A 17,580-nucleotide genomic window follows, 5' to 3' on the forward strand; every position below is an offset into this window, starting at 1 on the left:
CATGGCAGCAGAGCAGAGGGGCAGAATCCCCTCCCTGGACACTCCAGCCCAGCACAGGGGGGGTTTCTGGGCTGCCAACACCCGGCCAAGACACCTCAAGCTTCTTGTCCACCCCCACCCCAAGTCCTGCTCCCCAGGGCTGTGATTTCCCTGCTGCCAGACCTTTCCCCCCTTGTTCTTGGTGCTGCAGCATCCCACAGTGATCTGGAACCAGCACGAGCATCTGGGAAGAATTTCTTCTCAATATCCCATCTAACCCTGCCCTTCTAAGGACAGAACCATGTCCCCTGTGGTCACTCAGCTGGACAGGCAGCCCCACACCAGCTGGACAGTCAAGTGGCCACCAAAAGGGGAGGAGACGTAGGAATCCCCTGAGTCAGGGGACACACAGCTGGGTCACTCCACAAGAGCTCTGCAGTCCTGGACGAGGCTGTCCCACACACAGAGATGTTCCAAACTGTGGGACCTGGCATGGGAACGACTGCAGCAACTGCTCCAAGCCAGCCAGGCCGTGGAGGACAGCACGGAGAGGTCCAGTGCCCACAGCCTGGCACACAGGACAGCTGCCAGCAGCCCCTTCTTCTCCTGGCTCCCAAAGTCCAGCTCTCCAAGGCCCTGAGCCTCCTTGCAGCCTCTCCAAGGACGTGGAACAAACAGCATCTGACTCCCAGAGCCGGAGCAGCGGTGACCTCGTCTCTGAAAGTGCTGACTGAGGCAGGACCTGCCTGCATTGTCACCTTTGTCACGCCGTGTCCCCCCCCCGGGGAGGGCCAGGCGAGGGCCGAGTCAGCAAATGGAGAGGGGCTGCTCTGTCCCCTCCGTGCCAACACCGCCACTCAGCTGTTATTTCCCAAGGACACGGGGTTTGGAGAGATGATTCCAACTCATGGATGTGGCCTGGAGGGCACTGGCTGCTTGCTGCAGTGTTCCTGCTGACGTGGGCAGGGGAGGGGGTCCAGAGGGAACAGGAGGAGATGAAAGGCAGTGCTGAGGAGCAGGAAAGAGCTGTAGTGTCCCTGGGGAAGCGGTGAGGAGTGAGAGAGGAGGGAGGAGTGAGAGAGGAGGGAGCTGTGCAGGGAGAGCTGGAGTTACAGAAAGAGCCGGAACTTCGGTGTCGGGGTGTTCAGGAGAACAGGCTCGACATGGGAAAGGCTTTGGAAGGTTTGGTCTCTGAAATAAAGAGTAAAAGCCAGTCTGGAGGGATCCTGAAGGATCAGAGGGGGTGGGAACACAGGCAGAGATTGATTTTTAAGTAAAAGGAGTCAGGAGAGCTCCTGCTCATCAGTGGCCTGGGCCCACGAGGCCGTGCTGACCCCCAGCTCTGACCAAGGGCTGCCAGCAGATCAAACCAGAAGATGAATTGTGTTCAGGTACAGCCCCTCCTGCTGGGGGTGGGAACAGAGAGGTTTGGGGGTTCCCTGTGCTGGGAGAGCACACCAGGACCATCCCTTTGGGTACACCCAGGTGACCTTTCAATCCCTGAGCCCCATGACCGGTTTGAGAAAATCTGGCTTGGTTTGTAAAGGTCCAGTGGCCTCTGCCCACGTGGAAGCAAGTGGCTGCAAATGCAGGAGTGCACTGTTCAGAGAGCATAAATTTTTCTGCTTTTATTGATTTATTCATTCATTGTTGATCTTCAAACCTCAAGAATCACACTGGCTCCTTCCCATGAAGTTGCTAATCCCTGTGGAGTGCCTGGGAATGACAGGTCTTTATAGGAGCGCGATACCTCAGGAGAATTTCAACAGGAATTTCATGTAAATGTTATGATTTCTCCTGCACAAGCTGATAAGGTTCACCTTTCCTGTCCAGGCTTTTTATTATTTTTTTTTTCCTCTGAAAGAAAAACATCCATTTACCTCAGGGTGTCATTTTCTGGAGATGGGTTTTGTCATTTGTTATGCTGTTAAATTCCACACTGATCCATTGTCAAATCCTTGTCTCAAGATCACAGCCGTGGCAAACTGAACCAGTCTTGTCAAAATCCATCCAGGTTCTTCACGCTGAAATTGAGTGTTCCAAAGACTGACTTTGTTCCTAGAAAGAAAAAAGCCAAGGAAAACTTTTCGGTTCTGCCATGAAGGAACAGGCCAGGGAATGGATCCTGTCTTGATTACATGGGTACTGTAAACAAGAAGTTTTAAAAATTCCAGCGGGATCTCTCTCTTGCAAGGCAGTAGAGCTCTCTGGAGGGGCAGGAGGGGATAATTCCCCACGTTTTCAGGGGATGTGTCAGATGCTTCCATGAACTTTGCAGGCCCGATCCTCGTGCTGGTTCCAGATCACTGTGGGATGCTGCAGCACCAAGAACAAGGCGGGAAAGGTCTGGCAGCAGGGAAATCACAGCCCTGGGGAGCAGGACTTGGGGTAGGGGTGGACAAGAAGCTTGAGGTGTCTTGGCCGGGTGTTGGCAGCCCAGAAACCCCCCTTGTGCTGGGCTGGAGTGTCCAGGGAGGGGATTCTGCCCCTCTGCTCTGCTGCCATGGGACCCCCCAGTGCTGCCTCCAGCTCTGGAACCCCCAGCATGAGAAGGACGTGGAGCTGCTGGAGCCAGTCCAGAGGAGGCCACGGAGCTGCTCCCAGGGCTGGAGCCCCTCTGCTCTGGAGCCAGGCTGGGAGAGCTGGGGGTGCTCACCTGGAGAGGAGAAGGCTCCAGGGAGAGCTCCGAGCCCCTTGCAGGGCCTAAAGGGGCTCCAGGAGAGCTGCAGAGGGACTGGGGACAAGGCATGGAGGGCCAGGAGCCAGGGAATGGCTTCCCAGTGCCAGAGGGCAGGGCTGGATGGGATCTTGGGCAGGAATTGTTCCCTGGGAGGGTGGGCAGGCCCTGGCCCAGGGTGCCCAGAGCAGCTGGGGCTGCCTCTGGATCCCTGGCAGTGCCCAAGGCCAGGCTGGACATTGGGGCTTGGAGCAGCCTGGGACAGTGGGAGGTGTCCCTGCCCATGGCAGGGGGTGGCACTGGATGGGCTTTAAGGTCCCTTCCAGCCCAAACCATTCCATGATCCTCTGAAATCCCTGAACGCTGGCTTTGATTCCAGAGGTGTTCCCATCCTGGCCAGGCTGTGGCTGGGCTCGGTTTGCAGCAGACAAAGGTGCAGTGACAATGACAGCGAGGCAGACACAGACAGGGCTGTGTGTGGCAGTAGTAACTCTGTAGTAACCCTGGAGGAACCTGCACCTGCTCTCCCCTCACAGCTGAAGCTTCCCACGACTTGCAGCCTCCACCAGCAGAGATTTGGGTGGTCAAAGGGACAGTTTCCATCAGCACTGAAGGTGAATGAGGTGGAGGAGGAACCTCTGAGCCTCCCCTCACATCCCCGAGGTTCCCATGGCTGTAATCCCTGTTTTCAGAACAATTGATGGCACAAAGCTCATCCGAAGGCAAACACAGGGTGGATTTCCAAGCTGACACTCCGGGCTGAGCAAACTTCCCACCACAAAGGTTTCGACACTTTTAGTTCCTCCTGGGGCTGAAGTTCAGGTGGAGGTGCTGGAACTGGCACCTCGCCATCTCTGTAGACACTTTCCCTGATGGAATAAACACATTTTTTACATTCAGCCTGTCTTTTGCCTCTACTCCAAGATCAGGAAAGTGAGTGAAAGGAGTCTGTTCTTATAGGGTTGATGTTCAGCTCACAACATCCACAGAGTTATGGAATGGTTTGGGTGGGAGGGAATCTTTAAAAGATTTCTAAAGATCCACCTCCTGCCATGGGCAGGGACACCTCCCACTGTCCCAGGCTGCTCTAAGCCCCAATGTCCAGCCTGGCCTTGGCCACTGCCAGGGATCCAGGGGTAGCCCCAGCTGCTCTGGGCACCCTATGCCAGGACCTCCCCACCCTCCTTGTAAAAAATCTTCCTTTTATCTCATTGACCTTCTTTTAGTTATGTGAGCTTAGGAATTCATCCCTTGGGATGATGGAAACCAGCTTGGATCCCATAAAAGCAAAGGCATCTTCCCTTTTCAGCTCTTCAGACTGTCCAGGAAACACCCTGATAAATAATATCCCACATCCCAAAGAAGTCACAGGGAATCCTACTGCGACAAGGTTCTGAGCAGTCACCAGAAGGGAGGAACTGAAATGAACCTTCGATAATTGGGGTTAGAATTCCTGGCTGAGCCCTTGTCCTGTTTAGATCCATTACAGGAAGGTTGGAGCCCTGGCTGCGTCTGCCTGGCTCAGTACAGACATAAAACTCATTAGCTCCACTGAGAAAAGCTTTTAGAAATGCACGTAATTCAATTAGACCATCAAAAGATGATCTGATCATGTCAGCTCAATTATTCAGACTCGGGCAAGCTGAAATCTTTCATGTCACCTCAACCAGGAGCTTTGTGCTGTGCCAGCCCTCTGCTACCAGCGGCTCAGCTTGGGAGGTTTATCCAGGCCTCATTCCTGCTTTTCAACTGACCTTTTTGGATAAGGAAATTCCCTAAGTTTGGTATAATGAGACACAGAATCATTAAGGTTGGAAATGACCTCCAAGAACATCAAGTCCAACCTTCAACCAAATCTACCAAGTGCCCCATCCACTAGTTTTTTCCAGGGATGGGGATTCCATCACTTCCCTGGGCAGCCTCTCCCACTGCCTGGCCACCCTTTCAGTGAAGATATTTTTAGGATATTAAAGAATATTAATCAGAAGGAACAAAGGCAGGAACAGATGTGGTGTGGGCTGGAGCTCCTGCAGCTCGGGATTCTCCCAACATGGATCTGGGCATGGAAGCTCTGCCTGCCTCCCATGGAGCTGCCTTTTGGCAAAATCCCCTTTCTCCACTTCGTTTCATGATGGTGATGCCTCTGTGTTCCCTTTTCCTGCTGTTCCTGCTCATTTCAAGCTTCTCCATCCTCAGGGCAAATCTGCTGTCCTTTCCCATGATCCCCACAAACCCAAATGCAAGGTGACAGAGTTTTGCACCATTTGCTTGTCTGGCAATCCAGATATTTCTAATCCAGGGCTAAAGGAAAGGGGGATATTTTATGCACTGGCACAGCAGTCACTGCTCCCTCTCCTACAGCCTTTGATAAAGCAGTAAATGTGACTCATCCTGGACTTTCAGTGAGATATTGGATGTAAGGCCAGCTGGGAAGTTAAAATTCAGGTGGAAGACCCTCAGTTGGTGATGACTGGACACAGGATGAAGGGATTCTGGTCATTCATTGAAGGGGAGACAAAAACCTGCAGCAGTTTTATGGCATCTCCTGGACAAAGGGAGCTGCTGAAACCATTTGTGTTTAGAAGAATTTTCCTGGGGTTCTTGTCATCCTCATCCCGGGGATGATTGTTATGGGCACAAAAAAGGGGAAAAGGGATAGGAAGGAAAAAAAGGATAGGAAGATATTGAAATATAAAGTATTCTGAGGGACTTCAACTGGCAGCTACCTCTGGGCCAGCAAACCTGCAAAAGGAGAGGCAAAAGATGAATGTGGGTAATGGAACTGGTATGTGACAATTATGGGATCATGGAATATTCTGAGCTGGAAGGGACCCTCAGAGATCCTGAGTTCAGCCCCTGGCCCTGCACAGACACCCCAACAACCCCAGCCTGGGCATCCCTGAGAGCGCTGTCCAAACGCTCCTGCAGCTCTGGCAGCCTCGGGGCCGGGCCCATTCCCTGGGGAGCCTGGGCAGTGCCCAGCAGCCTCGGGGGGAAGAACCTTTCCCTGAGATCCAACCTAAAGCTCCCCTGACTCATTGCCAATGAGGCACTGGGGGCACTGGGGTCTCAGGACATGCACATCCTCTTCTCACCCCTCCTGTTCTGGGAGAGGACCTGAGGTCTGGCCTTGAGCAAATCCCTCTGTCCCAGGCCTGCTGTGTGTCATTCCTGACTCCAGCCTTCGCCTTGGTCTCCATCAATCCCACCCTTTGGGGTGAAGGTGCTGTTCTAACACCCACCTCCCACCAGGTTCTTGATCTCCCTGAAAACCTCTTCCCTTGAGCAAGGTGTCACCGCTGTTCCCTCCCAAGCTGCCCTGCAGCCCATGCACCCTCCCGAGAACCACACCAGTGAAACCAGTGGCTGAAGGGTGCACGGCCCAGCCTTTCAACCTGAAACCACCCCAAAGATACAGAGAGTTCAGCCCTGACCAAACAGAGCTCTGAGAACCACTCATTGTTCTTGGGCACGGCCCCGAGAGTGAGGATCCCGGGAGGAGGGAGCATCCCAGAGCCGGCTGGTGGAGCCTCTGTTTGTGCTCCTGTTTGCTCTCTTCATCTCAGAGATTTCCCAAAGCTTCTCACTCCGGCAGAGCAAATAAATGACGAGTGCTGAAGGAATCCTGGGGAACACAGGCCATGGCAACCACGAGCCAAGTGCTACACACAGGGTGGGAATCCGCTCCATCCACAACTCCTCATGGGCATTTTTATATCCCTGTTTTATTCCAGGGGCCACTGGTGAGGAGATGGACGCTCAAAGCTGCTCCGGTGAGAGCGGTGTGGTGCTGTCCCAGTTGTGTGGTTAAAGATATCCATGGTGAAACCTTCTCTCACTGGTTAGAAATGAGCCATGGAATCATTGCTGAGCCATGGAATGGCTTGGGCTGGAAGGGACCTGAAGGATCATCTCATTCCAACACTCCCCTCATTCCAGGGACACCTCCCACTGTCCCAGGCTGCTCCAAGCCCCAATGTCCAGCTTGGCCTTAGGCACTGCCAGGGATCCAGGGGCAGCCCCAGCTGCTCTGGGCACCCTGTGCCAGGGCCTGCCCACCCTCCCAGGGAACAATTCCTTCCCAATCTCCCATCCAGCCCTGCCCTCTGGCACCGGGAAGCCATTCCCTGGGTCCTGTCCCTCCATGCCTTGTCCCCAGTCCCTCTGCAGCTCTCCTGGAGCCCCTTTAGGCCCTGCAAGGGGCTCGGAGCTCTCTCTGGAGCCTTCCCCTCGCCAGGTGAGCACCCCCAGCTCTCTCAACCAGGTTTCAAGAGATAAAACCCCAAAATGTAGAATTTAGAGTCAACTTTCAGCATGGAAAGAGATGAGCAGCTCCAGAGCCCAGCAATTCTTGCAAGAGGCAGAATTCCTGCATAGATTCAGTGAGGAGTGAATGGGGGATGGCAGCAAATTATGGCTTAGAGAAAATTATTTCAATGTGAGAGAGTTTTGAATGGTCCCTGATATGAGAGGATTTGGAGGAACTTTGAAAGGACAGAAAAAAAGGCTCAGCTGGGCAATAGGATGGCAGATGGAAGTCAGTGCAGTGTGATGCGTGTGGGGAGGAACAGTTTGAAGTATTCCTGGGTTTCATGCATTGTAAATCAAGGCCTCGGTGTCACTGGAAAGAGCTCATTAAGAAGCATCTGCTCAGCAAAGCGTTCTGGCCAGAAGAGCAGGATATTTAAATGTGGGGTTTATGTAATGATGAAAATATTACAGAGCCTTATATTCCATTAGTGGTGAGCCCTCCTCATCTGAAGCAGGGTTTTCAGTCAATTCTGTTGGGAAAATGTAAATCAAGTTCAAAGAGTACAAGAAGAAATGCTGAAGACTTGGAGGATTTCCATATGAAAAGAGTCTTCTTATACTATTGCAACTTGAGATAAGACATTACTCATGGTAAAACCTGAATTTCCTTCATTAATGAATGAGATGGGATGTCTTAAAAATGATCTTCCAAACTACTCTGCCACAAGAACGAAGAGACACCACCATAAATTCAAATAACCCTTCTATGTCGAGCACCATTAAAACTCAGATGAGGCACTTCTGATCAGCAAACTCATTAGTTCAGCTCAGTAATTCGTGCTCGGGAGCTTTGTGGGATGCCAGGAAGAGTTTCCTCCTCCTCCCATGGACCCTTGCCCGCAGATAATGCCAATTCTCACAAGCTCCTGTGATTTGCAATCCTGGATTATTTCTTGAGCCAGAGCTCACACTCCCAATGCACCACTGAAACTGGGATTTGCTCACCAAGATGTTTCCTCCAGGAAACATCCAGAAAAGCTCTGGAACACACACACCAAAAAAAGTCAGGGCTGCTGCCATCCGCCTGCCAGTTCAGCTTCACACAGAACAATTAAGGAGGGGAAAATTCAATTGACATTCACAGCCTTATTTCAAGCACTTCCAGGTAATTCCCAAACCTCCAGCTACTCCTTTTCCAGCCTGGAAGAAAAATCCATGACATTCCAACTGCAGATACTGCTGGGCCTGAGGGAAGAGTCAGACAGGTGTGGGAAGCTTTAAAAGCCCCTTCAGGGAATTCCAGGACTTCTGCAGGTTTTTTTAGGGACACCTTTGCTGTGTTACAAGTGAAATTCACCCCCAAGTCTAAATGTTGAATTTTAGGATTGAGTTTAAGGCCGGCTTTAGGGCAAATTAGTGGGATCTACCCCAAATCTACCCCACATTTAAAGGATGATCCACCAAATGCCGGTGGCACAAGGAGTCAGTTCAGCCAAGGTGACTATGACAAAGCTGTGGCACCCACAGGGACATGAGTGAGGTCAGATGGCCTCAAGTCCTACCTGGAAACGTTCAGGATTTCCACCAGGAGGTGGTTGAAGTTAAGCTTCCCTTCCAGAACCTCATGGCTGGAGCTGAATCCCAGGAGAGCTCTGGAATTTGGGTGTTCCCAAAACCAGGCAGCTCAGATGGAGCAGAAAGAGCAAGGAGAAGTTCTGGGATCGCTCCAGAGCTCTGAAGGGATGGGAACAGTGGGGATTACACAAGAAAGTCTCAGCATTACAATTTGTCCCAATCAGCTCTCCAAAGAATTCTCTGGTTTGCAGATTCCTGCCGGTTGTTCCTGCACAATCCTCAGGAATTCCCACGAGAGGTTTTGTTTCTCACAGAGAAATCCACACCCCCATGATCACAGAGCTGCCCTGACAACACATTTCAAACTCAATTTTCCTCCCTGCCAATCTCCTGCCTCCAAAAGCCACTCTCCTTCCCGGACAGTACTCCCAAGCCCTTCTGCTGAGGGATTTTTTGGTCTTGTTCTGGTTTTGCTGTTGTTGTTTTAATTTTGTTTGGGATCTGTTTTCTTGGTCTGCAGGAATCCCACTCGCTTTCAAGCCACTGAAAAGCCCCCTCAGCAATGCAACTTCAGTATTCCAGTTTAAAACAAGGAAGATCACCTCAGAAAAGCTGACCTTGGCGTGTCCTGAGGGCACGGGGGGTTCTTCCTGACTGTACATCTGCAATGTGGCCGTGGAGCAGAAACCTCGAGTCTCATCCAGCTTTTACAGAGTCACAGAATTTGGGTTGGGAGGGACCTTAAAACTCATCTTGTTCCATGGGCAGGGACACCTCCCACTATCCCAGACTGGCCTTGGGAACTGCCAGGGATCCAGGGGCAGCCCCAGCTGCTCTGGGCACCCTGTGCCAGGGCCTGCCCACCCTCCCAGGGAACAATTCCTTCCCAATCTCCCATCCAGCCCTGCCCTCTGGCACTGGGAAGCCATTCCCTGGGTCCTGTCCCTCCATGCCTTGTCCCCAGTCCCTCTGCAGCTCTCCTGGAGCCCCTTTAGGCCCTGGAGAAGGCTCGGAGCTCTCCCTGGAGCCTTCTCTTCTCCAGGTGAGCACCCCCAGCTCTCCCAGCTTTGAGCCCCCGAAGAAACGCTTCCTGTCGCTGGTAAAACAAACTTTATTTCAATATTTAGAAACATTTACAGACATTTTACACTGCAATATTTTAAGTTGATCCAATTTCCATGTATTTATACATTCAGGGAAGGAGCCATTTTCTGTTGTTCAGATAAAGAGGAATTAACACGAAGCAGAAAAATGCAAATTAAAGGTTTCCATCTGGGTATTGCTGGAAACCAGCCTGGCACAGGAGTCACTCCCTTTGCCTCTTCCCAAGGCTGTGGAGTGATGCCTTTAAGAGATGAAGTAATGAATTTAAATATTATCTGAGCTTAAAAACCTCTAAAGTTCACTCTCAGTGAAACCGAGCTTCAAGCAGGGGAAGGGGACCCTGTAATCTCAGATCATGACATTGTTGGGGACTTCTGTAAGGATGCTTGTCCTTAAAAAAGCCAATATTGTCCTTAAAAAAGCCAAATAGTCTCTGGTTTTTAATGCAGAAAGTTTTCAAGGTTTTAAAAGGTTTAAAAATTCTCTATCTGATACTTTCTCCGTGATATTTTAGAGCTTTCAGAAATCGTTTTTGAATACCTGGTGCCACCCCATCAAAGTTTGGGGTTTGAAATGTTTGATGCTTTAAGGCTACGCCTACGTGGGAACTGAAATGTCTCTTTTTTTTTTTCCCCTGTAATTTCAAACTCAATTTTCATTGCAGTGTGGAGCGAAATGTCATATTTAAAAATTCAGCACAGAATGTGGCGTTTAAAAAGTTTTTCCAAGTTGCTCTGTTGTCATTTTGACAGCCCTCCTTGATGTCCTTATTGTACTTTATTGCATCAGGCAATAATTTTCATCGCAAAAATTATTTTGAAAGGAAGAGTGGAAATGCAAAGTTCTCGTCATGGGAAAATGGAACATTTCAGCCTTATTTGCATGTTTGACTTTGCATTCAGAATATAAAGGGCAGAACCCAACACAATCCTGCTGAAAGCTTGGATTTCAGCAAAGCAGCTTTTTTTTTTCCAGTGGAAAATGTAGAAAATCGTGGTCAGCTACACAAGGACTCTGGGTTGACTCACTCGTGGCTGATCCCACTTGGCCATTCCCAAACCCTTTGCCTTGGCTTTGCTCTCAGTGAAGGCCAAACACGCCTTGGGGTCAGGTGGCAGATGTTCACCTCAAATATTCCACAATTTAGTAATCCCCAAAGAAGGTTTGACCACGTCAGAGGAGCTCTGAGCTGGCTGGACCTGGGAATGTCTGGGAATGAAAATCTCTTCCCCTTGACCAGCCTAAGATGCCCTGGGGAGGGGGTGGAGGATTCCAACCTGCTCACATCAGGCCTGGCTTGCTCTTGGATGATCCCTGCTGGATGAAAACCTAAAAAAGGCCACTTTAATATTAAATATTTCCACTACCAACCCTTGCTGTGTTATTGAGAACCTCGGGTGTGATGGAGCTGGTTCTTGTAGTCACAGCTCTCTTTTGAAGAGCACCAGCCCATGCTGCCCTAATTAAACAGGTGGAGAATAGAGGTGCATACCAAGAAATCCTTGGTAGCAGTGACATTTTCATCTCACTTCAGTTCATGAAATGCTCTCATTTTTGTGCTTTTTGGCCTCCTTGCTCTGTGCTGGTTGAACTCACCTGTTTTGCAGCACGGGGACAAAACCTCACTCACCTCATTCCTATCTAAACCAGGTGCCCGGAGCTTCCAGACTCCAAACTGGCAGGGGTTTCTTAAATCTTTGGGAGAACTTAACTCCCATAAATACCTGCCTGCAGGAACACCCAGAGGATGCCCTGGCTGCTGCTGAAGGAGCAGAGTCACGGAGAGGGGAAGGACTCCAGTCCTCTCCAGGTGAGACTTCCCAGCACCGAGGGATCCATCAGCAGGACCAGGATCACGGCTCTTCTGTGACAGGGAAAAGAGCTGCACATGGAAGAACTCTCTGGAAAACAGGGACAGGAGCCCAGGGAACGGCTGGAGCTGGGTCAGGGCTGGGCATGGAGCTCAGGGAAAGGTTCTTCCCCCCGAGGCTGCTGGGCACTGCCCAGGCTCCCCAGGGAATGGGCCCGGCCCCGAGGCTGCCAGAGCTGCAGGAGCGTTTGGACAGCGCTCTCAGGGATGCCCAGGCTGGGGTTGTTGGGGTGTCTGTGCAGGGCCAGGGGCTGCACTGATGATCCCTGAGGGTCCCTTCCACCTCAGGATATTCTGGGATGCTAAGAAAGGCATGGCCCAGGTGACACGTTGAAGAGGAAGGTCATCGACTCACCTGAGATCTCTTCAGCCAGGGTAGGAGTGAGTGAACAGCTCCCTGAGGCTGGGGGTGCCAAAGCTCCACAGGACCTTCCTACCCTCAGCGTCCTCCTGCCAGACCTAACCTGGAAAAAAGATCCTTTTCCCTTTGTAAAGTCACAGAACTGTTTGGGTTGGAAGGGAACTTAAAGCTCATCTCATTGCAGCCCCTGCCATTGGCAGGGACACCTTCCACTGGACCAGGGTGCTCCAATCCCCTTCCAACCTGGCCTTGGAAACTTCTAGGGATGGAGCATCCTTTCTATTCCTCAACATCTGGAAAAACATGAACTTAACTTTCCCAGGCCTTTGTGGTGATTGATCCCTGGAAGGGGGCAAAAGAGGTTTTAGAAAGAATGAATGTTATGAAACTTTAGGTCATCAATAATGATCTGGTTCCCCAGAGCCCTGTGGCAGACACACACAGAGTCTCCCATGACTCACAGCCTCATGAGCCTGGTGTTGCTCCTTCTCCAAGAATTTTTGCTGTTATCTCTCATTCCTTGCAAGGTTGGCCTCTCGCTCCTCTCCCACCAAGAATGACCTGGTGTAGGCAGGGGCTCAGTGCTGTGCTGGGATCACTGGATTTGTCCTTCCTCAAACAGCTCAGCACAGGTTTGCGTCACACAGAGGCCAAAATTCTGCAGTTCATGCTCTTTCCTGCTCAGCCAAGGAGGGAGTTTGGGTTGAAGATAATTCATATTAACATCACATCACCTGCAGCATCATTTTGGCAGGAATTTCTGGGCTGGAGAGAGACAAATGGGCTGCAGGGATCAGACTGCTCGGGGATGTCTGCAAGGAGATGCAGGAGCCTAAAAACCAGGCCATGAACCATGGGGGCAACGACACCGACACAGTTCTGCTCCCTCCCTCCTGCTCGGAGCCCCTCTGTGAAATCCAGAGCTGTTCCTGCTGCTGGAGAGGAAAAGGGAAGACAGATTTCCCTCTTCCTGCAGGGAATATCCCCTGCTGGAGCAGGTAAGAGCTGGGTGCAGGAAGGGCAATCTGCTTTACCTTTAATTTAAGCTGAGGCTGGGCCTTCCCGAATGTGTTATAAACAAAACACCTGCGAATCCTCAGCCGGGGGCTGCTAACACACTCACAGTTCAGAGAACTCCGTGCTAATGCATCCCTGGAGTTCCTTACAGGAAATCCCACCAAGGGAATCCCTCAGAGGAAAATTCCCCCAACCTTCCAGAGCAAAGCCCCAATCAGGAGGTGTTAATTACCCCGAGACAAAAGCCTTTGTAAGGAATGGAATGCCAGAAATGCGGATGTACAGGATCCACACACATCCCTGAACGCTTGACCTTCACTCAGCTTCTCACCACACCCCAGGGCAGGGGCATCCAGTAGAACTTCATGCCTCAGGGTTGCTCTTCCCTCTGTGCTCTGAGCTGCAACATCTCCCTGTCTGCTCTTTCCTTCTCTTGCCTTCCCATTTTTCTTCCCAAACTTCCCCTTCGTTATTCCCCTCTCAAACCTTTGATTGCTGAGCAGTGGAAATCACCACGGGCAGAGCAGAGCTTGAATTTCAATATTTGTAACACACGGAGGGGTCTTGGGCTGGGTTTCACAGAATCACAGAATCACAGAGGTTGGAAAAGACCTCCAAGGTCATCAAATCCAGCCTTTGACCAAATCCCATTTCCTCTAAACCATGTCCCCAAGTGCCACATCTGCTTGTTTTTTGAGCTCCTCCAGGGATGGTGACTCCACCACTTCCCTGGACAGCCCATTCAATGCCTGACCTCTCTTTCAGTGAAGAAATTTTTCCTGATATCCAACCTGAACCTTCCCTGGCACAGCTTGAGGCCCTTCCCTTCCCTTCCCTTCCCTTCCCTTCCCTTCCCTTCCCTTCCCTTCCCTTCCCTTCCCTTCCCTTCCCTTCCCTTCCCTTTCCTTTCCGTAGCAGGGAAAGAGGTGACACTTGGAAAACCAAGAGGCTGAGCTGGGCTTATGAGTCACAGGTTTCAGTGAAACTCAGGTTTTAGGTCCGGGTTTAGGTTCCACACTTCCAGGATAACACGGTGCTCACACATCCACAACCATTGCCTGGGGTGAGGCTGGGCCTTTCCACAAAGAGGGTTGGGAATGCACCTGGAAAAAACTTAATCTCCTCTGTGGGATTGTGATCCCACAGAACTCCAGGCATTTGTGCCATTTTCTTTCAAAAAAGCCCTTTTGGACTCCTAATCAGGCCTAGGGTTTAGCTGTATTATTTCCAGGCTGAATGGAGGGAAAGGCCCCACCCAGCAGGTCCTGGGTGAGACAAAGCAGAGCCTCATCTCACACTGACCCAGCTGGGCTGGGAACATTCCGGGGCACAGCTCTGCCGCCAACATTTCCTGGCTTTGAGAGCCAGCGCTTTGAGAGCACCTCAAAACCATCAGGAAATGGTTATTTGGCCTAGTGCAAAGTTCACACCTCATTTCTTGTGAGGGGAAGGTGCCCACAGAGGATGGCAGCACATCCTGCTCCTTGCCTTCAGATCAAGTGACTTTTCCAAGAAATCGCTGCAGTGAAAAGAGCTGGAGCTGTGTCTGGGAGCATCACCTGGGTGCTGTGACTCCCCCCGTGTGTTTTCCATGGAGGTGTTTTTCCCAGTGAAGAGCCTGTGGAGACACGGTGCAGCACTGGGGTTTTTTCAGAGGTCAATGGAGAATTGAACATCAATTCTGCATCCTAAATATCCAGGGCCGCGTTCATGGAATGTCTGGAGGAACCTTGGGACGTGAGGCGCTGCTGAGGGAGCTGGGTGGGCTCAGGAGGGGGCAGCTGGGGGGATCGGGCTCTGCTCCCAGGGAAGGGGGACAGGAGGAGAGGGAATGGCCTCAGGCTGGGCCAGGGCAGGCTCAGGGTGGACAGCAGCAGGAATTTCCCCATGGAAAGGGTGCTCAGGCCTTGGCAGGGGCTGCCCAGGGAGGTTTGGAGTGCACATCCCTGGAGGTACCCAAGGAATTCCTGGATGTGGCACTCAGTGCTCTGGGCTGGGGAAAAGGTCCCCACCTTTTCAGGTGGCACAGCTTGGACTCGATGACCTTGGAGGGCTCTTCCAACCTAAACGATTCTGGAATTCTGTGTTTCTCTCCTATTTTCTGGTTCTAGGCTGATCCCACCCCAGCCTCGCCCTTCTAATCTGTGGTTTGGGAACTCCTGGGATTATTTTTCCTTTACAAATGCAAATCCGAGATCCTTTTGTGTTCCTGGGCAGGTGCTGCTGAACCAGAGACCCAAGACTTTTGTGTTCTCCCAGGTCCAGCAACAACATCATTCCTGCCCTTGGAATGGCCTGGGCAAAACAGGATCTCAGGAGCCATTTCTGGCTGCTGGTGCTGCTACTTCCACTCAAGGTTCACACAGCAGGTAAAAAAATGGATTTATCTCAATAATTTCCTTTAATCCATTAATTAGTCAGACTGGCAATCAATTATTTTTCAATATTATGCAATCAAATTATTTTTCTTTTCCCAGTGCTTTCCAGCATAATAATTTCTCCAGGTTTTTGTCCATGTGCATTTAAAAAAACCAATAAACCAAGAATTTATTTTCTAGGTATTTGTTACGTGCAAATAATCCCTATTGAATGCAACTCTGCAGTTTCACTGTAGCTGCTTTTCTGATAGAGGAGTTAAAAATAATTCTAAAATTAAACATAGGAATGATTAATCCTCAAAATCCCCCTGTCAGTAAGTGGCCAGAAAATAATAATTTACATATAAAGATGTGGGAAAAGCTTCAGGGTGTTACGATGGGCTGATCCATGTGTGAATAAATGCTCCCAAAAAAAGGAGCACTTCAAGGTTTTAATCAAGGAGCAATTTACCTCTAAAACCTTTCAGCCTTGAGTAATATTCCCACCTGTAATTCCTTTTAAGTATTTAGAAGTAAACTTGTGAAGGTTTGGTGATAACTGTCAAGTTTGCAGAGATCTGAGGGGGAAGGTTAAAGAAATATTTATATTTTGGTCAGATGTTTTTGCTAAAAAGTTGCATGGAAATATCAAGGAGCAGCTTTTTCCCACTGTTTGAAGTCAGTGTTGTAAATGGCAATTTCAAGGTTGCCATCAGAGTAGCAGATTATTAAAATCCTCATTGTTGTAATTAGTGTGAAATAAAGGCTGTAAAGGCTCTTAGAGAAAATATATTTATAGGAACCATCATAATGCATCAACACTCGACATCACCACTCTCTTTCTTCTGGGAGAGCATTGTCTCGCTGTTTTACTGCTTTTTATCTGTAAAGAGATGCTTCTCAAAGAGAAAATGAATGCACTTTCTACCAAAAAACTTCAAATTTCCATCCTAACACTTCAGCCCTTCCTGTGCATCCCCTAAAGACATGGAAGTGTGCTTTTGGGAAGCTTTAGGATAATTTTCCACGGATGTCTGGGAGAGATGAGAATCTCAATCAGGGATTTATTTCATTATTCTCTATGTCAAAGTGACCCTCTGCGACTGAAACAACTCTGAATATAAAAATTTTCTGGTCAAATAATGTGGAAACCAGAGCCCCTCAGCCTGCACAGCTCTGAGATGTTTCACTGGAAGGGCTTTTCCCTATTTCCCAGAGGTGTGGAAATGTGGATCCAGAGAGGTCCCCAGATCCATGCTGGGAATCCTTGACAGCATTTCTGGGACCTGGAGCAGAGCTGGAGGAGCCTTGAAGGTCCTTTGCCTTCAGTGACATTTCCAAGAAAGTCCCTCAGACACCTCCTCTCCCCTCCCGCTGCAGGAATGTTTTCTGGGTGTCAATCCCGATGGATCTGTGCAGTTCTGCGGCAACATCCATGGTGCCCAGGGGGATCATAAATGGGAATTTGGGGTATTTTCTCCCCAGAGGATGCTGGGGGAACCGAGATGCTCCAGCTGGAGATTTTAGGTGAGAAAGGAAACCAAAGGGATGCTCGAGTTCTTTTAAAAATTAATTTATCTCCCCAAGCAAAGGGAGGGGATCCATTGACAAAGGGAAAGGACAATTCCCAGCCAGCCGAGCCTGCTGGCCTCTGGCGTGCTTTTCCCAGAGCTGTTCCACCTGGAACGCGTTCACCTGAGCCCAGAACCAGAGCTCAGTAAGAAGCCAGGTAACAAAAGATTCCCAATCCTTCCGGAGGCTTCTTTGCAGTTAAATCTCTTCATAATTGGCTGTGAATTGGTCACTTAACTCCCGTGACCTCGGGATGGTCACTGGAGCGGTAAGGAAGAAAATTCCCCAGTTTGGGGCTGTGCCAAATTCTCCTGCCGAGAGAGGCAAAGCCAGTCCCTGTCCTGGGCTGCTCTGCCAACGCTGCTGCCCCAGCAGAGGCTCTGGGAGCTGCATCTGCACGGGAGTCAGATCCTGGAATCCCAGCCTGTGCCAGGGGCAATCCCAGCCTGTGCCAGGGGCAATCCCAGCCTGTGCCATGGGCTACCCCTGCCTGTGCCATGGGCAATCCCTGCCTGTGCCATGGGCAACCCCAGCCTGTGCCATGGGCAATCCCAGTGGGTTCCATGGGCAATCCCAGTGGGTTCCATGGGCAATCCCTGCCTGTGCTATGGGCAGTTCCAGCCTGTTCCGTGGACAATCCCTGCCCTGCTGCATTTATTCCCCTTCCCTTCACGAACAGCCCAGTGCTCATTTGCCCCAACACTGAGAGATGTGGGCTCATCACCTTGTTTGAGGAGAATCCCGGAATGGTTTGGATTGGAAAGGAACTGAGAGGTCATCCATTGCCACCCCTGCCACGGGCGGGACACCTCCCACT

The sequence above is a fragment of the Corvus moneduloides genome, chromosome 28 (genome assembly GCF_009650955.1).
Source record: "Corvus moneduloides isolate bCorMon1 chromosome 28, bCorMon1.pri, whole genome shotgun sequence".
In the NCBI taxonomy this organism is placed as follows: Eukaryota; Metazoa; Chordata; class Aves; order Passeriformes; family Corvidae; genus Corvus; species Corvus moneduloides.